General features: G+C 43.2%; 1 protein-coding gene across 3 annotated transcripts in view; it reads right to left on the reverse strand.

The window, feature by feature from the left end:
- mtmr4 (myotubularin related protein 4) overlaps window positions 1-12967 on the reverse strand; it is a 94608-nt gene extending 81641 nt beyond the window's left edge. Inside the window, exon 1 of one of the 3 annotated variants that reach the window (XM_033046104.1) lies at window positions 12892-12967. The gene's annotated coding sequence lies outside the window, so the exon portion shown is untranslated. Of the gene's footprint in view, window positions 1-12802 lie in introns of all 3 variants that reach the window. The other 2 variants (XM_033046106.1, XM_033046111.1) reach the window with 2 other exon arrangements.
- Window positions 12968-25438: the final 12471 nt, after the last annotated feature.

The following is a 25438-nucleotide window of genomic DNA, read 5'->3' on the forward strand; positions in this document are numbered from 1 at the left end:
GCTTTTACACTGCAGATTAAAAAAAACATAAGACTGCTTTTCACAGGTGTTCACAAATTAAATGAAAGTGGTCCACACAATTATCCTGCAGGAAAAATAGACTATAATATCAAGAGCCACAAAACTTTATTCAGCAGATTTGGAAAGATGGTGGCGGTGGGAGAAAGTTCTTCACAAAACGTTTATCAAATCTGATCAGATATTGTGCACAAATCTATTTTAATTTTATACAGCACGGAAACAGGCTTTTTGGCCCACCGAGTCCACGTCAACCAGTATTCACCCCGACCATTAACACTATTCTACACACTAGAGACAATGTTTACTGAAGCCAATTAACCTACAAACCTGTATGACATTGGGATGTGGGAGGAAACTGAAGCACCTGGAGAAAACCAACGTGGGCACAGGGAGAACGTACAAAAGCTGTACAGACAGCACCTGCAGTCAGGATCGAACCCGATCTCTGACGCTCTAAGGCAGCAACTCTACCACTGTGCCACTGTGCTACCCTTAGTTTTTTTTAAATCTAGAATAACATTAGCCAATGTATTTTCAAAATGTACATACTTTAAAATGCAAAGCATTGCTTAACATTTGTCTATATAATATTAATATGGTTAAGTCTGAAACCAGTTGCATTTGGCATTGAAGCCACATGGGTCCCCTGCAAAAAGACATTTGAAACAGAACAAGGGCGTGTTACGTTCATGCATTAAAATATGATCCACTCAATTCCCAATAGGGTTAGTCTCCACATGATGCCAACAATTATTGTCCAGAAGGGTGTAGTTCCTCAAAGAGCATATTTCCCAGCAGCATATGGCACTACGACTGCCAGAGCAAATTCCACAAGTTGGAGAACATAGAAATATATGTCAGGATACTCTACAATTGGATAAGATGGGGAAACTGTGAGATATAATTATGACAAAGTAGTCATGACTAAAACATGGCAGGAGTTAGCTGGGACACTATAAGCCACAAATGAGAATTCCTCAATTGTGTACCAATGCCAGGAGAACTTTAATGCCATACTAAATAAGTCAGGGTGAGCAAAGACCAAAAGTAAAAGCTACTTTCACACAGATCGCCATCTATGTACCCTGATTCATATCATTGACATTCTACACACTCCATCATCCATATAAATGGATTTGCCCCCAAATAGGGACTATTCTGAAACAATTCCTGAAATGAAGGATAGACACAAAATGCTGGAGTAACTCACGGAACAGGCAGCATCTCTGGAGAGAAGGGATGGTGACCTTTTCAACACACAAGGTAGTCACACAGAAGTGTTGTAGAAGAAATATCAGGAAGCACAACACAGTACCACATTGATGATAATTATACCCTTTGTTCACTGTGATAAAATTTCGTAGTAATGGTAGTATAGTAAATATGAGCACTACATTGTTTACAGAAACAACTGAAAAGAGTAGGGCAAGCAACTACGCCGGCTTATGCCTGGTGAAACAAGATTATACTTGCAAAAGAAAATGTTTTCAATATTGAATACTCTGACGTTCTAACAATTCTTTACCCAAATCCATGAGGAAAAACAATAGCTATGGCAACATAAGCCTCACATCATTACATGAAAATTATAACATAATTATCATTTTATGTTTTTAAAGAAGTTGCATCCAGAATCACATTTCTTTTCTTTTTATCACTTCCTTAATATAAACCTATCTGATTATTACCATTGCAGACTGACTAGGGCCCTACAGATTTGAAGCAGGATCTTATTATTCTGTATTTAAATCCTCTTGCATTTCTAATTGCTTGCTGAACCTGCGTAACAACTTTCAGGGATTCTCGTGCAAAACACCCAGATTACTCTGTACCTCGACACTGGTGTCCTGCAAGGATGTGTTCTTAGTTCCCTACTATATTCCCTATACACTCACGAATGTACAGCCAAACTCAGCTCGGATTCCATCCACAGGTTTACAGATGACATCACTGCAGTAGGATGGATCACAAGACAGAGTACAGGAAGGAGATAGAGAACTTAGTGACATGGTATCAGGACAATAACCTCTCCCTCAATGTCAATAAGACAAGAGAGTTGCCGTAGTTATGGACTTCAAGAAGCATGGTGGAGTACATGCCCCAAAAAGCATCAATGGTACAGAAGTGGAAATGGTGCAGAGCTTCAAGTTCCTTAGTGTGTAAGAAGGAACTGCAGATGCTGGTTTAAACCGAAGACAGATACAAAAATCTGGTAACTCAGCACACAGGCAGCATCTCTGGTGAGATATGGGGTGGGAGGGGGAGAAAGGAGAGAGTATATCGGTATCTGTTCATCATTAGTTGTTCATAAATAAGTAAAATAACATTGTTATGTGCTATTAAAGTTGCCAGGGATAAACAGGACGAAAAAGGTTGGGAACTCCTGGACTAGGGGGCGGGGAGCACGGGCAGTGCTGAGAGGTACCAAGGAGACACGAGTGAGGGACCCATCTATGATGGGAGAGGGGAATACCCCGTTCCTAAAGAATGAGAATATCTCGGATGTTCTTGTATGCAACACCTCATCTTGAGCGCATATGTGGCGTAGACAGAGGAATTGGGAGTAGGGGATAGTTTTTGCAGGAAGCAAGGTGGGAAGAAGTGTAGTTGAGATAGTTCTGCGAGTCAGTGGGTTTGTAATAGACGTCAGTCTTAGCATTAATATCATCAATGATCTGTCATGGACCAACCACATTGATGCGACAGCCAAGGTGGCATCCAACGCCTCTACTTCGTGAGGAAACGGAGGAAATTCAGCATGTCTCCAGTTATTCTTATAAATTTCTCCAGATGCATAATTAGAAAGCATACTGTAGGTTGCATCATAGCTTAGTTAAGGAACAGCTCTGCCCAAGACTGCAAAGAATGGCAGAGAGTTGTAGACGTAGCCCAGTCCAGCACGTAGACCATATATTCCAGCTACACTTCATGCTGCCTCAGAAAAGCAACCAACATAATCAAAGACTGGTACCACCCGATCATTCCTACTTCTCTCTGCAGCAATCCAGCAGAAGGCACAGAAAGTTTAAAACCTTGCCTTAGGAACAGCTTCTTCCCCTCAGTTATCAGACTTCTGAACAGCCCTTCCATAAGATAGGATACTGTTCAATTCACCTCTACCCCTTTGCATTGGATGGTCTGTGGAACTGTTGCGTTATAATGTCAAGTATATTCTGCACTTTGTATCTTCACCTTATCTATTGTCCTCAAGTTTGACTTGATTGTATCTATGCTTGATATATCTGAGCTGTTGAATTGCATGTAAAACAAAGCTAGTGGTAACAAAAAACCTAAACACTGAATTTAAAAAAATCTTTCATTATATTTGGGGTGCTGAAAATAAAACCTTTTATCTGATTGGCAAAATATTATCAGAGATAAATAAGAGACGTGTTGAAGGCAATGAAGTTATTAAATGTTTCAGAAAGAACTGGCGGCAATGTGGTGCAGCGGTAGAACTGCTGCCTTACAGCGCTCACAGCACCGGAGACCCGTGTTCGAGCATAACTACGGGTGCTGTTTGTATGTTCTCTCCGTGACCTGCGTGGGTTTTCTCCAAGATCTTCGACTTCCTCCCACACTCCAAAGACGTACAGGTTTGTAGGTTAATTGGCTTGCTATAAATGTAAATTGTCCCTAGTGTGTGTAGGATAGTGTTTGTGTGCAGGGATGGGTAGACTCGGTGTAGACTTGGTGGGCCGAAGGGCCTATGTCCGCGCTGTATCTTTAAACTAAACTGCAGATGCTGGTTTAAATCGAAGATAGACACAAAATAAAGTTACCAAGTTACCTTGCTCATCAAAATGTATAAAATAACTGAAGATCTTGGTTGACTCAGAATTCAGTTCCTTAATTATTCTCGACCTAACTTGCAAACAAGGTCCGTTTATTCCATACCATCTTTTATCAGTCTCGCGGAATTTTGTGTGTAATTTATGTTCATTATTTAGTTTTTGTCTGTGTGAGTCTCTGCGCTTGTGATGCTGCTGCAATATTTTATTGTACCTGCACCTCACCGTACTTGTGCATGCAACAATACACTCGAGTTGATACCACTTGCAAAACATGTCACACTGCAAAATTATTACAATAGTCCTTTAAGAATATTTATACTCCCTTCTCATGATGCATTATCTCTTATTATAATGTAGTTCAAAGCATCAGCCTGTATCTTCATTCAAGTCAAATAATTTTCACAAGTGTAAGATTGTGAACCTGGACAAGGAATATCTAAAGAAATTATATTCATGATAAATTATGCACATGTTAAACTTTTGCTCAGCTATTGATCACACTTTTATATATTAAAAAAACATGACTGGCGAAATTGGATGTTTTTTTCTTCATTAGCTTGTTATCATTGTCTCAATTATAAAATCACATACTTAACAAGCTCAAGTAACAGAAACACACCAAGACCATAGAAATATCTTTCCTGAATTGCTCAGTGCCATGCCACCCAATGTATTTATCATTTGGAAGAATCAAATGACTTCACCGTCGAGGAAAGTAAACTTGGTCTGTTTTCTCTAGGCCAAATCTAGCACAACAGTCCTATACAGCTGCATTATTACTGCCTGATTCTGACACTCAATGGCCCGACATATGAAAGCAAGCATACCATATGCCTTCTTTACCACTTTACCAAGTTGGGAAGAAGTCATAAGTCAGGGCATTGAGTGCAGTTGTGAAGTCATGTCACAAGACATTGGTGACACCACACTGGGCAGCACAGGGGCAGAGCTGGTGCCTCACAGCGCCAGAGACTCGGGTTCGATCTCGACTATGGGTCCTGTTTGAGTGGAGTTTGCACATTCTTCCAGTGCCAAGTGAGTTTGCACCGAGTATTCCAGTTTATTCCAAATATGTGCCTGTTTGTAGGTTAATTGGCTTCTGTCAATTACCCCCACTGTAGAGGATATGAGACTGGGAAGACATAGAACTAGTGTACGGATGATCAATGGTCGGCGTGGGATCAGCGGGCCGAAGATCCTGTTTCCATGCTGTAACTAAACTAAAATATTGCATGCGTTTCTAGTCACCATACCACAGGAAAGATGTGATTAAGCTAGAGAAGGTGCAGAAAGAAAATCACAAGGATGTTGCCAGGACTGGATGGCATGGGCTACATGAGTGTTCAAAAGGGAACTGCAGATGCTGGAATATCGAAGGTACACAAAATTGCTGGAGGAACTCAGCGGGTGCAGCAGCATCTATGGAGCGAAGGAAATAGGCGACGTTTCGGGCCGAAACCCGAAAGAAGGGTTTCGGCCCGAAACGTCGCCTATTTCCTTCGCTCCATAGATGCTGCTGCACCCGCTGAGTTCCTCCAGCAATTTTGTGTACCATGGGCTACATGAGACTGGATAGGGTGAGGCTGTCAGATTTTACCACTCACCAGGTAAGTTACAGTGGCCAATTAACCTACTTCAATACGTCTTTGGTATGTGGGATGAAACCAGAGTATCTGGCAGAAATCTGCACAGTCACAGGAAGAATGTGCAAAAGACTACATTTACCCCAGCTATTCCCCACTTGTTTTTATACAACACCTGTTATACAACTTCTATACACAATACCCTGATCGATGCAGGCCAACCTATTTAGAGCCTTGATCACCCTATCTACCTGTGACACCACTTTCAAAGAACTATGTACCTGCACTCCAAAATCCCTCTGCTCTGCAATACTCCCCAGGGCCCTGCCATTCACCGTGAAGGTCCTGCCTCAGCTCAACTTATGCTCTTAAGCTTTCCCTTTAAGCACCATCTGACTCCTTCTCAAAACTGTCCTGTTGCAGTAATTTCAAATCTTGTCTCACCCAAAGCTACAACAAACTTTTCTCTCTCATTTACAGAATACAATGTAACCAAGTTTCAACAATTCTTCGATGCAAACACCCTTGAAGTATGTTCTTTCCCATCACTTCCCTTTGACCTCTTCTCTGCTTTTCAATATCACACATTGACCCATTATGCATTCTCCCCCTCTCTGACCTCAGAAAAATACTGCTATGGTATTTTTACTTTAGTTTAGAGATACAACATTGAAACGACTCCTTCGGCCCACCGGGTCTATGCCGACCATTCTCACCTCAGTCTTAAATGACCTCCCCTTTATTCTAAGACTGTGGCCCCTAGTTCTGGACTCGCCCAACATTGGGAACATTTTTCCTGCATCTAGCTTGTCCAGTCCTTTTATAATTTTATATGTTTCTATAAGATCCCCCTCATCCTTCTAAACTGCAGTGAACACAATCTATACAGTGAATCTATATTATACTGCATCTGCCACGCATCTGCCCACTCACTCAACCTGTCCAGGTCACCCTGCAACTTCCTAACATCCTCTTCACAGTTCACACTGCCACCCAGCTTTGTGTCACCGCAAATTTGCTAGTGTTGCTCCTAATTCCCTTTTCCAAAACATTAATATAAATGGTAAACAGTTGCGGCCCCAACACCAAGCCTTGCTCCACTCGCCACTGCCTGCCATTCTGAAAATAACCCGTTCACTCCTACTCTTTGCTTCCGGTCTGCCAACCAATTTTCTATCCATGTCAACACCCTATAGATTATATGGGTATTATCGTTGTTAACACCCTACCCCCAATACCATATGCTCTAATTTTGTGAATTTATGGAATTCCCTGCCACAGAGGGCAGTGGAGGCCAAGTCACTGGATGGATTTAAGAGCGAGTTGGATAGAGCTCTAGGGGCTAGTGGAGTCAAGGGATATGGGGAGAAGGCAGGCACGGGTTATTGATAGGGGACGATCAGCCATGATCACAATGAATGGAGGTGCTGGCTCGAAGGGCCGAATGGCCTCCTCCTGCACCTATTTTCTATGTTTCTATAAGAAACCTCAAATGATTAAAAGGCAATTGCTTCGTCAGAAACATGCAAGCTAAGAAAAACCAGAACAATGTTAAATTATTTGGGGAATTTCAGGTAGAGCACATCTGAATGAACAGAAATGCCTGGAGCTACAGACACCAAAACCTATATTCTATAATCAGAAGACAAAAACTCCAAGACCTGATGCACAATTCTTCCCCTATTCTAGCACCCATAGGACCACCTAAATGTCAGCATTGAGTAATGAAAAGAAAGAATAACCATTATTCTTACTGGAGGTGTGTTATACGCTGCAATATCCTCCCCCGCCCACACCACTGATGGTTCAGCTTTAACAGTGTGCATGCGAGAAATTAAAATGTAGTTTTGCACTTCAACAATTAACAGAATTTTATTTAATTTCCTTTACAGTCCAGGTTAGATCATTTGCCAGGCAATTAAAAGTTAACAAGTGATCAGAATGGATGATAATTATTTCCAGCAAAGGTCTAGTCTGGAGAACTTGCATGAGTTCAAGAACAAGCTTCCATAAAGTTTCGCTGACAAATTTTGGCTGCACTTTGGGCAGTCCGAACAAAGTGAAATTACAATGTAACTGGGGAAATAAGATATAATTGCAAAGAGAAAAAAAATACAAGGAATCAGTCGCTCTGTACATAATCTGCAATCTTTCTTCATTTAGATTCATACCAAGTGTACAACCTCACATTTTCCTACATTATACTTTGTCAAGTTTTCGTTACTCACCTACCCATGGGTAGTCCACATGTCTCCACTGAAACATGTTGCCCACCTATTTCTATGTCAAACAAATATTTTGTCTGCTTCCACAGTTATTGATGTTAAAGCTATACCAAAAAAATAGTAGATAACCAGAGCATAGAGGAGCGGCTCTTTAAGCAATTAGTACACAAGAGAAAAATACTCGGCAATCCCCTGGATCTGATCACCAATGATCATTGGTTCATGAAACTCCCTCAATGATGGCAAGTTAAATTAAATTGCAAAACTGGGACTCAAAGAACTGGTGGCGTTTTAATACTGAAAGTGGAAGTGAAAACAACCTACGTGCCAGTTAGGTCAACATCAAAATGCCAAAAAATGCTTTTGTGTACGTGAACTGCGATTCAGATTACTACCCCACCTGGTATTCAATCTAAAGGAGTACATTAAGCAAGACCAAGAGGCTGCAGTTTACTTCCCCAAGATTATCAGTTACCAATAACCTGGCAAGAGAAATTATATACACAGGAGAATAAAAAATACCGGTGGAACTCGGCAGGTCAGGCAGCAACTGTGGAGGCAGAGGGATAAATGACATTTCGGGTTAAGACCCTGCATCAGGATTGAAATTGTAAAGGGGAGAAAACCAATATAAAGAGGCGAGGAGGAGAGCTGAGGAAGGAGCTGGCAGGCAATGAGAAATCAGACAGGGAGTGGGATGATGGGTATATGCTGCCAGGTACTACATATCCATAAGAAACTATAATTGAGAAACACTTGATCATTACAACATTCTTAAGTGCACACCTATTTTCAAAACCTATAATCTGGAAGAAAATTCAAAATGCTTCAATTTCAACAGTATATACTCCTGGCCATAGTTTAAAGTGGCACTTAGATTAATTTTTAACTCTAAGCTCAGCGAACTTTGGTTTCATAATATGTCCAATCACTTCCACATTTAAGTTGATTGTAAGTGTATACCAATATTGCACAATTGTTTTAAGCCTATTCTACCAAGTACCTGAATGCCAGTCCCATCTCACAATTGAGGTGTCCATTTTGATTTTGGAGGTTTACAATAAAAATAATAGAATCATACCACTGGACACCATAAAGAACACTCCCCTTGAGACACAATATCCTCTTAACAATTCACAAAAATACCAAATCAACAAGTTGAGCAATTTAAGACGATCACTGGCTCTTCAAATATTAACACACTGGATTAGGCCATATAAGATTATTCAAGCTGTAATATTTAGATTACATGAAGCAACAACTGTTTGACATCCTCCTCACACTATGACTCACATTAATCAGGTAATCAAGTAATTATTAACAAAGATTTCACATCACCTGCCAGATCCTTACTTTTAGAATAACAGTGTGTTGAAGATTAAAGGGATTATTGTCCCTTTGTTGACATATCAATAATGTCCCTTTTGGCAGATTTTTCTGAAGTATAGCTATGTCCCTAACAAGTACCAAGGGCAAACAAAAAAAAATCTTGATAACTAGTTTAAAAGTAACACGTATACCTTGCATAATAAAGTACCAGTACTTTCAACACTAGAAATCTAAAATTATGGTTCCTGCCATTTTAAATATACAACTCTAATAATATAGCATGCATCTTGCAACCAGGAGCAACCTGGCGGTCTTCAGCCTCCACCACTGCCAAGGTGAGGTCAAATGCAAACTAGAGAAACAGCACCTCATATTCTGCCTGGGTAGCCTATAATTTAATGTCATAAAGATTGAATTCTCCAATTCTGTGCATCTCCCCTACCCAGGTTCTTTCTTGCTCACCCTTTTACCAACATCAAACCCCATCAACCCCCTCCACCAACTCCCACTCTCTCCAACTGGGTCCTCTCCCCCCACTATTCCCGTTAGCCTATCCCACTGACCTCCCTCATTCGGTATCATGCTTCACCTTCCTTTTCCCATCAGATTCCATCTATCACCTCCCAGCATTTGTCGTTACTACCCAGTTGACTGGCAATTAACTCCTCCTCAGCTGGATCCACCTATCACTTGCCAGCTCTTGCTCAAACCCCCCTCATCTCATCTCCCTCTACTTTTTCAGTCCAGATGAAAGGTTCTGACCCAAATCATCAGTCATTTCCTTCCACAAATACTGCCAGATGCATTGAAATGCTCCAGATTCCAGCATTGGCATTTATCTTTATGGGGATCTGCAAAAACAAGTATTCTGTAGTGTATTGTATTACTAGATCCCAAATCTTTTCTCCAATACTTAATTCTCCGATTTCAAAATTCTTAATAATCTTTGGTCAATATCAATCGCGAAAGCACCAACTGGGTCACACGCTTTTTGATGCAATACAGCAATATTGATAACTGCAAGTCTTGTGCATCATTTAAGTTCCAGAAAAATACATATATTTACAGAATCTTGATTCTGTGCAGTGATTCTGAATGCCTTCAACATAAAATGTAGTAGTGCATGGGGTGATGCACTGCTGTCTACTTGCCTGAATGGATACAACTGACATCCAACATGTTGCTTCCTCTATAATCTAAAACGTCAAAAATTTAGAAGTAAAAAGGCTTGAGAATGGATAGTTCATGACCTTCAGGTTGTCTAGCCAGCAACACCCATATCCCTTCCAAAAAATACCCATATCCCACACTCTTGTGGAATCTATAACAATAGATTTTAGATATACTACATGGAAATACGAGTCCACACCAACTTGTTCACACTAGTCCCATGTTATCCCACTTTCTCATCCACATCAGATGCACTTTTTGCCCCCTCAGAGGCCAATTAACTTACAAAACCTGCATGTCATTGAGGGTACCACAGTGGTATGGCAGTAGAGCCTCTGCTTTACAGCGGCAGAGACCTGGGCTCGATCTTGACTGCGGGTGCTTGTTTGTACGGAGTTTGTATGTTCTCCTTGTGACCTGCGTGGGTTATCTCCGAGACCGTCGGTTTCCTCTCACTCTCCAAAGACGTACAAGTTTGTAGGCTAATTGGCTTGGCTCAAATGTAAAATTGTATGTAGGGCAGTGTTAATGTGCGGGTATCATTGGTCGGTGCTGAACTGGTGGGCCAAAGGGCCTATTTCCACACTGTATCTAAACTGAACTAAATAAGCGAGAAAACCAGAGCAAGAAAGCGTAAATTCCACACTGACAGCGTCCAAAGTCAGGATCGAATCTGGGTCTCTGGCACTGAGAGGCAGCAGCTCTGCTAACTGCACCACCCTTAACACAATGTCTGACAAAGATCTGAACCCTGGACCCTCAGATTAAAAGTTTGATGCTCTATCGCCCAAGCAGCCCAGACTCGCCACTGAGATGCCAGCCACAAAAAACTCTAGTACAATAGCATGGAATCCAGGAGGATCATCCAAGAAATACTCTAGAATTCCTATTACATTAATCCTCAAGCCGCATTTACAATGCACATTCTGTACTCTGTACTGTATACTAAATCAGAGTGCAAAACATTAAATATTAAACTCTATGTAAACACATGCATATCATTAGATTACATTTTTACAGTCATAGAACCATGCAGCAGAGAATTGAGCCCTTTCAGCCCATCTCATCCATGCCGATTACAATGCACATCCAGGCTCGTCCTCCTTGCCTGCATTAGACTGCATCCTTCTATGCTTTTCCCAAGTACCTGTCCAAATATATTTTAAACATTTTAATTGAAACCACTCCTGTCACCTACTCTGACAGCTTACTCCAGACAATTTCAACCTTGTGTGGAAAAATGTACCCCTTAAAACTCCAAGTTTGATGATTCCCCACTCTATCCAAGATATTACTCTTCTGCCTCTGGCATCCAAGATGTTAACTCCTTTACAAAAATCAAAATACAATAGAGACTTGGCAGATGCCAGAAATCACAACAGGTCAGCATCTTGGAGACAGAAATAGGATTAACATTTGTCAAAGATTACAACTTCTTTCTCAATTGATGACGACTAAAATGTTGAGAATATTCAACAATTTTTGATTTCTTACAATATATCTGTATTATTATTCACTAGCCCAGGATATCCAGGGCGCTTTCAATCCACCTACAGTATACAAATTATTTTCAATATTTACTTTATACACAATCCATCTCAAGATCGATCAATATTCCGACCAATGTAAACATTCACAATCAACATAACCAAAAAATAACTTTCAATTCCAGATTTAATTCAAGTAGAAGTCGAACGTGTTACCTGATCATTAGACCAAGCCTCTTGGTATCAATCCAGAGACTCATCCACTATGCCATCAAAGTCTACATTCTTCTTCTCCCCCCCCTCCCACCCATTCTCAGCCTGCCTCTGCCAACTATTTACCCTCCACAAAAATGATAAAGTGCTGGAGTAACTCAGCAGGTCAGACAGTCAGCATCTCTGGAGATCATGGGTAGGTGACGTTTCGGGGCTATCCCCGAGTCTGAAGAATGGTCCCGACTCGAAATGTCACCTATTCATGTTCTGCAGAGATGCTGCCTGACCCGCTGAGTTAAAAGGCACAACGTGCTGGAGAATTTGTAAACCAACATATGTAGCTCCTTGTTTCTATATTTACCCTTCACTACTTGCTCTCCCATTTTACTTTCCCACTTCCAATCCACTATTTGCTCTTTCCTCTCACGCCCCCAACTCATTCTCGTCCATTCTATCTAGTGCATACGAAGTGTGTAGGAAGAAACTGCAGATACTGGTTTGCACCGAAGTTAGACACAAAATGCTGGAGTAACTCAGCGGGACAGGCAACATCTCTGGAGAGAAGGAATGGGTGACGTCTCGGGCCGAGACAGATAATTTAGTTCTGTGCAGACCTCACTATTAGCTACTCTCTCCAACGTTTGCCCCTATTTAACTCCAACTACTTTAATTACTCATTCCTCTCCTTTCCCTGCCGTCTTCCCGCCCACCCACATTCATACCCAAAATAGACACAACATGCCAGAGTAACAGCGGGGCAGGCAGCATCTCTGGAGAGAAGGGATGGTGCCGTCTCGACCCGAAACGTCACCCATACCTTCTCTCCAGAGATGCTGCCTGTCCCGTTGAGTTACTCCAGCATTTTGTGTCTATCTTCGGTGTAAACCAGCACCTGCAGTTCCTTCCTACCCACGTCCCCGTTTATTCTCCTTCTCCGCCTCCCCTCTTGCGCTGTTTACTTTCTCCTCCCCACCTCCCACATTATTTTTCGTTTCCGCCCGAGCCTCGGTGGATCTCCCCGCCGTCAGTGTATTGCATTACATTGCATCGCCCTGTTTGTGTTACTCACAGTTTCCACCTTCCCCCCAAGGCCCCGCTTCGTTCCTCGCAGCGACACAACATGGCGATGGGCGCCAACGCACCAATCAGCCCCGGCGCCGCCTCCCGCCAATCACCATCAAGACCGTCGCGCCTCCCGCTAGGCCAATCAAGAGCCACAAATCAGAACGCCGACCTCCAATTGGTCAGTGGAACGGCTGCCGCTCCATTCTCACCAATCGGGAGGTGCAACGGCTACCAGCTGATTTGTGATTGGCCATCTTTGTGACCAATCGAGATCATGCTGCGCGGTTGCCATCCAATCGGAATAAACAGCGCGGCAAGGTGCAGCCAATCAAATGTGGCGAGGCCGCCACCTGCTGGTGCCGATGAGTCATACATCGCTGCCCTCAAAGTGCGAGGCAGTTCTCAGCTGAGCGACACTTAACGTGCTGGAGTAACTCAGCGGGTCAGACCAAAGATGAGTCAGACAGCATGCCTGGAGACCACAGGATCCGCAGAGAAGTATTTGCACTGCTCTTGTATTACGCTTTGCATATATATATATATATATATATTTTTTTTTTTTTAAATTCCCTCTGAATAAAGTTTTATTTTGGAAAAAGTCTTTGCTCTTGTGTTGCATTATGTTTTATATATTTTATTCTGAATAAAGATTTTTTTTTTTAAATACGTTTTTAAAAAGCATGCTTGAAGAAGAAAATTGATAGGTGACGTTTCGGATCGGGACTCCTTCAGACTGATTGCAAGGGGGGGGGGAGTTCTCGGGTTGTTCCGTACACTACAAAGTTAGTTACTCACTTGTGGATACATAAGAGACTGCAGATGCTGGAATTTTGAGCATAAAACAATAAACGAACGGCTGAAGGAATGTGTTCAAAAGGGAACTGCAGATACTGGAATATCGAAGGTACACAAAATTGCTGGGGAAACTCAGCGGGTGCAGCAGCATCTATGGAGCGAAGGAAATAGGCGACGTTTCGGGCCGAAACCCTTCTTCAGACTGATGGGGGGTGGGAGAAAGAAGGAAAAGGGGAGGAGGGGGAGGAGCCCGAGGGTGGGAGGGTGGGAGGAGACAGCTGGAGGGTTAAGGAAGGGGAGGAGACAGCAAGGGCTAGCAAAATTGGGAGAATTCAATGTTAATGCCTTCCGGACGCAAGGTCCCCAGGCGGAATATGAGGTGCTGTTCCTCCAATTTCCACTGTTGCTCTCTCTGGCAATGGAGGAGACCCAGGACAGAGAGGTCGGATTGGGAATGGGAGGGGGAGTTGAAGTGCTGAGCCACTGGGAGTTCAGGTAGGTTTTTGCGGACTGAGCGGAGGTGTTCGGCGAAACGATCGCCCAACCTACGCTTAGTCTCCCCGATGTAAATCAGCTGACATCTAGAGCAGCGGATGCAGTAGATGAGGTTGGAGGAGATACAGGTGAACCTTTGTCGCACCTGGAACGACTGCTTGGGTCCTTGAATGGAGTTGAGGGGGGAGGTGAAGGGACAGGTGTTGCATTTCCCCTCCCATTCCCAATCCGACCTCTCTGTCCTGGGTCTCCTCCATTGCCAGAGTGAGCAACAGCGGAAATTGGAGGAACAGCACCTCATATTCCGTCTGGGGACCTTGCGTCCGGATGGCATTAACATTGAATTCTCCCAATTTTGCTAGTCCTTGCTGTCTCCTCCCCTTCCTCAACCCTCTAGCTGTCTCCTCCCACCCTCCCATCCGCCCGCCCTCGGGGTACTACGACTACTCCCCTTTTACTACCTTCTCCCCCCCCCCCCCCCCCCCACCCCCCATCAGTCTGAAGAAGGGTTTCGGCCCGAAACGTCGCCTATTTCCTTCGCTCCATAGATGCTGCTGCACCTGCTGAGTTTCTCCAGCAATTTTGTGTACCGGCTGAAGGAATGTAGCGGGCCAAGTCGCAACTGTGGAGGCGAATGAAGTAGGGGCCAGATCTTAGTAGAGGGTCCGATGCTGGCCCTATTACTGTTTGTCATCTACATTAATTATTTGGATGAGAACATACAGAGCAAGATTAGCAAGTTTGCTGATGATACAAAAGTAGGTGGTTTTGCAGAAAGTGAAGATGGTTGTAAAAATTTGCTGCAGGATCTTGATCGATTGGCCAGGTGGGCTGAGGAATGGTTGATGGAATTTAATGCTGAGAAATGTGAGATGTTGCATTTTGGGACTTCTAACAAGGGCAGAATCTACACAGTGAAAGGCAGGCCTCTGAAGAGTGATGTGGAGCAGAGGGATCTAGGAGTGCAGGTGCATGGCTCCTTGAAGGTCGTTAAAGTAGAGGCCAAGGACAGGCAGACTTGACTCAGAACTGTTGTAGATTTGGGAGCAACAGCAGCAGGAGTTTAGCAAGAGATACGACTGATTGGCTCTAGCCCAAGTGGGAGGAGAGAAGTGAAAACAGTTAAAGTAGTGGCCAAGGACAGGCAGACTTGACTCAGAACTGCTGTAGTTTTGGGAGTAACAGCAGCAGGCGTTTAGCAAGAGATACGACTGATTGGCTCTAGCCCAAGTGGGAGGAGAGAAGTGAAAACAGTTAAAGTAGAGGCCAAGGACAGGCAGACTTGACTCAGAACTGCTGTAGTTTGGGAGCAACAGCAGCAGGAGCTTAGCAAGAGATACGACTGATTGGCTCTAGCCCAAGTGGGAGGAGAGAAGTGAAAACAGTTAAAGTAGAGGCCAAGGACAGGCAGACTTGACTCAGAACTGCTGTAGCTTTGGGAGCAACAGCAGCAGGAGTTTAGCAAGAGATATGACTGATTGGCTCTAGCCCAAGTGGGAGGAGAGAAGTGAGTCCGTGCTGGGAAAACAGTTGAAAACTGAGGAATTTGGTTTGTAAATTGGTAAATCAGGCAATTTATCAGTCAATTTAAGCAAGACTGCTCTTAGCGAGCGGCAGTGAGTGAGCGAAGTGCCCTGTGAGAAAAGTGTGAGTCTTTGGCTCGAGAGTCTTCGGAGAAGAGACGAAAGAAGGCAATGTCAGGCAAGCTGATTCAGTGCGATGCTTGCAGTATGTGGGAGGTCAAGGACACTGCTAGTGCCTCTGGCTGCTACAAATGCGAGAAGTGCATCCAGGTAGAGCTCCTGAAGGGCCGTGTTGGGGAACTGGAGAAGCAAGTGGATGACCTCCGGTTCGTCCGAGAAACGGAGTCGTTCCTCGACAAGTCCTACAGTACGATTGTTACACCTAAGGTACTGGAAGAGAGAAGGTGGGAGACAGTGAGAACGGGAGGGAAGCATGGAATGCCAACGTCCCCGGGTGTTGTACCTCTTGTGAACAGGTTCACCCACTTAGAAGCTGTCGGGACAGAAGAGGTGTTTACACTGGGCGACGGACTGGCTTGTGATGCGAATAGGGCTGTTGAGCCAAAACCAAAAAGGCCTAAGGCAGGCAACGCCATTGTAGTGGGAGACTGCATTGTGAGAGGTACGGACAGGGGTTTCTGCGGCAACAGACAGGATGCGAGGATGGTGTATGCCTTCCTGGTGCCAGGATCCAGGATGTCACGGACAGAGTGCAGAAAATCCTCAAGGGCGAAGGTGAACATCCGGAAGTGGTAGTGCATGTCAGCACAAACGATGTCGGAAAGAAGGGGATGAATATTCTGCAGCGTGATTTTAGAGAGCTCGGAAAAATGCTGAAAAGCAGGACCTCCAGGGTTGTTATCTCCGGTTTGCTTCCAGTTCCTCGTGCTGGCGAGAGCAGGAACAGGGAGATACGGGACCTGAACGTGTGGCTGAGGAACTGGTGCACAGGGCAGGGATTTAGATTTTTTAGATCACTGGGATCTGTTTTGGGGTAAGGGGGAACTGTACAAAAGGGACGGATTGCATCTTAACAGGTGTGGGACCAGCATTCTGGCAGGCAGGTTTGCCACTGCTACACGGGTGGTTTTAAACTGAATAAGGGGGGTGGGGTGTCGAATGGGATAGTGGAGGATGGAGTTAAAGGGAAAGGGTTTCTTAAATGTGTGAGCGTAGAGACAGAGGGGTGTAAAATGAGGGTAGAAGCAATAGGTAGCAAGGTGAAAAATAAAAGTGGCAGGCAGACAAAAACAGAGCAAAAATCAGAAAGGGCCACTTTTCAACATAATTGTATAAGGGGTAAGAGTGTTGTAAAAACAAGCCTGAAGGCTTTGTGTCTCAATGCAAGGAGCATTCGTAATAAGGTGGATGAGTTGAATGTGCAGATAGCTATTAATGACTATGATATAGTTGGGATCACGGAGACATGGCTCCAGGGTGACCAAGGCTGGGAGCTGAACATCCAGGGATATTCAATATTCAGGAAGGATAGAGAGAAAGGAAAAGGAGGTGGGGTAGCGTTGCTGATTAGAGAGGAGATTAACGCAATGGAAAGGAAGGACATTAGTTTGGAGGATGTGGAATCGGTATGGGTAGAGCTGCGAAACACTAAGGGGCAGAAAACGCTGGTGGGTGTTGTGTACAGGCCACCTAACAGTAGTAGTGAAGTTGGAGATGGTATCAAACAGGAAATTAGAAATGCGTGCGACAAAGGCAAAACAGTTATAATGGGTGACTTCAATCTACATATAGATTGGGTGAATCAAATTGGCAGGGGTGCTGAGGAAGAGGATTTCTTGGAATGTATGCGGGATAGTTATCTAAATCAACATGTAGAGGAACCAACGAGAGAGCAGGCTATTTTAGACTGGGTATTGAGTAATGAGGAAGGGTTAGTTAGCAGTCTTGTTGTACGTGCCCCCTTGGGCAAGAGTGACCATAATATGGTTGAGTTCTTCATTAGGGTGGAGAGTGACATTGTTAATTCAGAAACAATGGTTCTGAACTTAAAGAAAGGTAACTTTGAGGGTATGAGACGTGAATTGGCCAAGATTGACTGGCAATTAATTCTAAAAGGGTTGACGGTGGATATGCAATGGAAGACATTTAAAGACTGCATGGATGAACTACAAAAATTGTTCATCCCAGTTTGGCAAAAGAATAAATCAGGGAAGGTAGTGCATCCGTGGATAACAAGGGAAATCAGGGATAGTATCAAAGTGAAGGATGATGCGTACAAATTAGCCAGTAAAAACAGCATACTGGGAGAAATTCAGAAATTCAGAAATTCATAGACCAGCAGAGGAGGACAAAGGGCTTAATTAGGAAAGGAAAAATAGATTATGAAAGAAAACTGGCAGGGAACATAAAAACTGACTGCAAAAGTTTTTATAGATATGTGAAAAGAAAGAGATTAGTTAAAACAAATGTAGGTCCCTTGCAGTCAGAAACAGGTGAGTTGATCATGGGGAACAAGGATATGGCGGACCAATTGAATAACTACTTTGGTTCCGTCTTCACTAAGGAAGACATAAATAATCTGCCGGAAATAGCAGGGGACCGCGGGTCAAAGGAGTTGGAGGAATTGAGTGAAATCCAGGTTAGCCGGGAAGTGGTGTTGGGTAAATTGAATGGATTAAAGGCCGATAAATCCCCAGGTCCAGATAGGCTGCATCCCAGAGTACTTAAGGAAGTAGCTCCAGAAATAGTGGATGCATTAGTAATAATCTTTCAAAACTCTTTAGATTCTGGAGTAGTTCCTGAGAATTGGCGGGTAGCAAACGTAACCCCATTTTAAAGAAGGGAGGGAGAGAGAAAACGGGGAATTACAGACCAGTTAGTCTAACATCGGTAGTGGGGAAACTGCTAGAGTCAGTTATTAAAGATGGGATAGCAGCACATTTGGAAAGTGGTGAAATCATTGGACAAAGTCAGCATGGATTTACAAAAGGTAAATCATGTCTGACGAATCTTATAGAATTCTTCGAGGATGTAACTAGTAGCTTGGATAGGGGAGAACCAGTGGATGTGGTGTATCTGGACTTCCAGAAAGCTTTCGACAAGGTCCCACATAAGAGATTAGTATACAAACTTAAAGCACACGGCATTGGGGGTTCAGTATTGATGTGGATAGAGAACTGGCTGGCAAACAGGAAGCAAAGAGTAGGAGTAAACGGGTCCTTTTCACAATGACAGGCAGTGGCTAGTGGGGTACCGCAAGGCTCAGTGCTGGGACCCCAGCTATTTACAATATATATTAATGATCTGGATGAGGGAATTGAAGGCAATATCTCCATGTTTGCGGATGACACTAAGCTGGGGGGCAGTGTTAGATGTGAGGAGGATGCTAGGAGACTGCAAGGTGACTTGGATAGGCTGGGTGAGTGGGCAAATGTTTGGCTGATGCAGTATAATGTGGATAAATGTGAGGTTATCCATTTTGGTGGCAAAAACAGGAAAGCAGACTATTATCTAAATGGTGGCCGACTAGGAAAAGAGGAGATGCAGCGAGACCTGGGTGTCATGGTACACCAGTCATTGAAAGTAGGCATGCAGGTGCAGCAGGCAGTGAAGAAAGCGAATGGTATGTTAGCTTTCATAGCAAAAGGATTTGAGTATAGGAGCAGGGAGGTTCTACTGCAGTTGTACAAGGTCTTGGTGAGACCACACCTGGAGTATTGCGTACAGTTTTGGTCTCCAAATCTGAGGAAGGACATTATTGCCATAGAGGGAGTGCAGAGAAGGTTCACCAGACTGATTCCTGGGATGTCAGGACTGTCTTATGAAGAAAGACTGGATAGACTTGGTTTATACTCTCTAGAATTTAGGAGATTGAGAGGGGATCTTATAGAAACTTACAAAATTCTTAAGGGGTTGGACAGGCTAGATGCAGGAAGATTGCTCCCGATGTTGGGGAAGTCCAGGACAAGGGGTCACAGCTTAAGGATAAGGGGGAAATCCTTTAAAACCGAGATGAGAAGAACTTTTTTCACACAGAGAGTGGTGAATCTCTGGAACTCTCTGCCACAGAGGGTAGTCGAGGCCAGTTCATTGGCTATATTTAAGAGGGAGTTAGATGTGGCCCTTGTGGCTAAGGGGATCAGAGGGTATGGAGAGAAGGCAGGTACAGGATACTGAGTTGGATGATTAGCCATGATCATATTGAATGGCCTACTCCTGCACCTAATTTCTATGTTTCTATGTTTCTATGAGTTGCAGGTAGATAAGGTGTTCAAAAAGGCGTTTGGCACATTGGCCTTCATCAGTCAGAGTATTGAGTATAGAAGTTGGGAGGTCATGTTGCAGTTGTATAAGATGTTGGTACGACTGCATTTAGAGTGTAGGAAAGAACTGCGGATGCTGGTTTAAATCGAAGGTAGACACAAAATGCTGGAGTAACTCAGCGGGACAGACAGCATCTCTGGAGAGAAGGAATGGGTGACGTTTTGAGTCAAGACAGAAGAAGGTGCTTGACCCGAAACCACCCATTCCTTCTCTCCAGAGATGCTGCCTATCCCGTTGAGTTACTCCAACATTTTGTGTCTACCACATTTAGAGTATTGTGTTCAGTTCTGGGCACAATGTTATAGGAAAGATATTGTCAAGCTTGAAAAGGTTCAGAGAAGATTTACGAGGATGTTGCCAGGACTAGAGGGTCTGAGCTATAGGAAGTTGTGTAGGCTGGGTTTCTATTCCTTGTAGCGCAGGAGGATAAGGAGTCTGCTCCTTCTTCTTCTTGCGAATGAAACATAAACCAAAGGAATAGTTAGATCTCAAGATGAGGGGTGATCTTATAGAGGTGTATAAAATCACGAGAGGAATAGATCGGGTAGATGCACAAAGTCTCTAGCCCAGAGTTGAGGAATCGAGGATCAGCGGACATAGGTTTAAGGTGAAGGGGAAACGATTTAATCGGAATCTGAGGGGTATGGTACAAGCTGACAGGGGAGGCACGGTAGATGAGGCAGGTGCTATTGCAATGTTTAAGAAACATTTGGACAGGTACATGGATAGGCCAAGTTTTGGAGGGATATGGACCAAACGCAGGCATTTGGGACTAGTGTAGCTGGGACATGTTGGCCGGTGTGGGCAAGTTGGGCCGAAGGGCCTACTTCCACACTGTATCACTCTATGACTCTGTCTAACCTGAAAGGACTGTCGGGGTCCCTGGATGGAGTCGAACGAGAAGGTATAAGGACAGGTATTGCATCTCCTGTGGATGCAACACGACTATGACATCAAATGTCCCGTACCTCCACAGAGACTGCTTGCCCCGGCAAGTTCCCAAGCAGTTTGGTTTTGCACACTTAGAGTTGGAATTATGTCCATGCATACTTCGCCACAACATTTTAAACAAAAAATCATTTTGCATCTTCTATGTTTTCGACAAAATAGTGAGATCTCATTGAGTAAGCAATGAGTTTTTTATTCAAAACTCAAATTACTGTAGTCAGGCAGCATCTCTGGAGAGCATTGATAGGTAACATTTCAGGACGGGACACCGAGTTTGTAGATCTGATGTTCATTAACTATACCCAGACAGGGGGGTACGGTACATGTCCAATTCTTGTCGAGCACTGACACCTATTGGACCTTTTAGGACAAGTGTGCTTTATTTTTATACATTGAACAAAATGATGTAAACGTATAAAGTGCTGGAGTAACTCAGCAGGTCAGGCAGCACCTCTGGAGAACATGGATTGGTGACGTTTCGGGTCAGGACATAAATGCATGATTCTTCGATCGCCTTGAACATTTTGATCAGCGGCATTGGTGGCAGAAAGGGCAGTGTGGGATTGGCTTTGCCTCCAGCATATGCGACCATGGCAGGCCAATGGAGGTACCTCCACTGCAATATCACGAGTTTTGCTTCCATTCTTTTGGAGCAGGTCAGAAAATGAAGCCTCGAGAAATACAACTGAACAGATTTCACAACATTAGCATAAGAGAGACTTGACAAAGACTTGACAGAGAGGTCAAGAAGGGCAAGTGGCTCATAAGACTTGATGGAAACTACATTCTAGGTTCCTGCATTACTTTCCGAATCATTGGACCCCCGCTCTTATTTGCCTTGTTTCCCATGCTCTCAATGTTCTGGTTGCTACTCACAGGGGCCCCATTTCCAGGTTCTTCTAACTGAGTTGGATCTCGCTTCTTGCGATCCTTTTAAACTTTAATGGGTAATTATAATACAATGCACCATCTCAAACATATATATTAAATTGTGTTAGCATGGCAACATTGAATAACATTCAATAGTCTGGAAATTTGCCAGTCCAGAACCTCCATGAATTGGAGCGTGCAGGATTTTTGGAATTTTACTGTGATCCTCCAAGTGAATCAGCAATGAATGTGCATTTCCTCCAATCTAGTTTACCGCATTCCGTGTTCACCAAGTTGTGTATTTAGGCTTGTAGAAATGTATTTTTATTGCAAATCATATTTAATACTTTAATTGGTATTTGCACAAAATCGGCCTACTATCACCTCAAAAACATAGCAAGATTAAGAGGACTCATGTCAGCTCAAGATTTAGAAAAACTTGTACATGCCTTTATTAATAGTAGGCTAGATTATTGCAACGGTCTCCTTGCAGGTCTTCCAAAAAAAACTGTCAGGCAGCTACAGCTTGTTCAGAACGCTGTTGCTAGAGTTCTAACAAAGACCAAAAAATTTGAGCATATTACACCAATTCTTAAATCCTTACATTGGCTCCCTGTATGTCAGAGAATTGATTTTAAAATCCTGCTGCTCACCTATAAATCACTACATGGTTTAGGGCCAAAGTATATCACTGACATGCTTCCACTATATAAGCCTTCTAGACCGCTAAGATCTTCTGAAACCAATCTGCTAGTGATTCCCAGAGTAAATACAAAACATGGGAAAGCAGGATTTAGTTACTATGCAACAAATAGCTGGAATAAACTTCCTGAAGATTTAAGACTTGCCTCAACTTTGACCACTTTTAAAACAAGACTGAAAACTTTTATGTTTACTTTAGCTTTCAGCTAAATCTTAACTACATTGCACTTTTAACTTTTGCACTTTTTATAATGCATTTTTAATTTTGCTTTTCTTTTCTTTTAGTTCTTCTATTTTATTTCATTTTATTATTTCATTTATTGTATGACATGTTTTTATGTGAAGCACTTTGAGTCTGCCTCGTGTATGAAATGTGCTATATAAATAAAGTTGCCTTGCCTTGCCTTGGTAGTCTTTACCGGATTACTGCCAGAACATATAATGGCGTTTTCCAATCTATCCCTAGCAACCTAGTTCTCACTCATGGCAGTTTGGACTGAAAACCTTGGTTTCATAATGAAGCATATTTCTTTAAATTGAAATGTGAAATTTCATTATATATAGTCACTCTTTCCTTGGGACCCTTGTAACATATTATTTGATCTAAATTAGCTAGTTTAGTGAAACTAGCTTGTAAAGACCCTTCCGACCTACATCTAAGACACCACCACTTCAATAACTTTCAATACTTAGGCCCCCTTCGGCTCATCTTTAGCATGAGCAACCAGTCTGTTATACTTCAATTTCCCGTCAGGAAGGCCTCATGGCCCTCCCATTCTTCCTTAAAACCCCATCAGTTTCCCTGAACTACCATTCTCCTCCACCTGTCGGAACTTGTCCTCACCTTTAACAATTTACCTATTGACTTCTTTCACTTTCTACATCCAAGGTCAAGGGCACTTGCAATGGTCCCGGCAATGCCTGTATTTTTATTGGTTACGTTGAACCCTCGTTCCAAACATACACTGGCACCAACTCTTTCTCCACTATATGAACAACTACCATTGGGCTGCCTCCTGCACTTATTATATTTTATTTCATCAACTTTATCCCTAACCACCCTACCAACAAATTCACCTGAACTATCTCCAACACCTCTCTCACCTTTCAAGATCTCCCTGTCTCCATCACACAGGATAAACTATCGACTGACATCTACTGCAGACCCACTGACTCCCATATCTACCGACAAAACCTCCTCCCACTTTTGCCTTATGCAAGGACTTATTCTCAATTACTCCTTTACTCTCAATTGCTCCATCTCCACCACTCCTGCTCCCAAGATGAAGTTTTTAATTCTAAGACATCCTAGCTGTCCTTTCTTCAGTAAATGTGGTGTCTGCTCTGCTCTTGTGTCTCCTCAGTGTCCCACTGGTCTGATGTCACCTTCTCCTTGCCCCAGCTGGAACTAGGATTTGCCCTGATTCTCACCTTTTACCCCAGCAACTTCCACGTGCAACACATCATTCTCTGACATTTCTGCCACCTTTAATGTGATCCCAGTATCAGTCACATCTCTCATCCTCACCGCTTTTCACATTTCTTAGAGACCATTCCATCTGCAACTCCTTGGTTTGTTTGCATCTTCCCACCTATCGTGCTGCCTCCCTAAGTACTTTCCCCTGCAACTGCTGTGATGTAACAGCTCTCCCTACACCCCTCTCTCTCTTTTCCTTCCAGGGACCTTAGCAATCTTTCCAGGTGAGACAGAGGTTTAGATGTACCTCTTTGAATTTTGTCTACTGCATTTGTTGCTCCTGATGTGACTTCCTTTACATCAGCATGACCTAGCGTAGACTTGGTGACCATTTTGCTGAACATGCACTCCATCTGCCGAGGCCTGCTGAAGCTCCTGGCTGCTGATCATTTAACTCCCCTTTACATTCCCATACTGACTCTTCTGTCCTGGGCCTCTACTGTCCAAGAGAGGCCACATGCAACCTGGAGGAATAGCACCTCATCCTGGTGTGCACATATTTCTCTCACCATCTCCCACCCATCCCAGTTCCTTCTTCATACACTCATCTCCCATTGCCAAGTCCCATATTTCCTTAGCAAGTTAGGTGGGAACAATATTTTCAAAACTGTATAATACATGCTCTATTGACTTCATTTAACACAGCAGAGCTCCTGAAATTTTCACAACGGCAAACATTTTCCTTAAATGAATTTGATTTTCCACACATTTACTGTGCATCCACTCTCATCTCCACTCCTTCATATTACAATAATCTAATTCCATTTTATGTAACATTTTTCACTGGAGTTATCACCAGACATCAGACATGATTCAGTGGTAGATAGACACAAAAACCTGGAGAAGACACAAAAACCTGGAGAAGACACAAAAACCTGAAGTTCAGTCTGATGAAGGATCTTGACCCAGAAACGTCACCTCTTCCTTTTCTCCACAGATGCTGTCTGACCCGCTGAGCTACTCCAGCTTTTTGTGTCTATCCTCGGTTTAAACCAGCATCTGCTGTTCCTTCCCACACACGATTCAGTGGTAACTCTTTTACCTATAAGACAGTTATGGTGTCAAGCACCACTCTAGTATGTAATTTGGGCTGGTAAATAAATTGATGGTGTATTTCAGTAATGAGATGCTGCTTTTGAAAAGGTATTGAGAATCCAAAAGCACTTTAAAATGAGCAGCTGAGTTCTTCTGCCATGGATAACATTATCCCTCAGCAAATAACAATTCAAGAGATTAACTGGTCAGCATTTAGTTGCTGTGTTGGGTTCTTTACTATATTGAGAATGGCTATAATTTTCTGCACAGCAATCGTGACTGCACTTTCAAAGTTGGCTGCAAAGCACTTTGGAAGCTGTTAAGATATTTAAAATGCAGGTTCTTTCTTCTATCTTTATTATGTGGCTGTCAGCAAACACATTGTGGAAATGTTGTGGAATAAAAATGATATGAAGAGCAAC

This window comes from Amblyraja radiata, chromosome 28, assembly GCF_010909765.2.
Source record: "Amblyraja radiata isolate CabotCenter1 chromosome 28, sAmbRad1.1.pri, whole genome shotgun sequence".
Classification (NCBI taxonomy): domain Eukaryota; kingdom Metazoa; phylum Chordata; class Chondrichthyes; order Rajiformes; family Rajidae; genus Amblyraja; species Amblyraja radiata.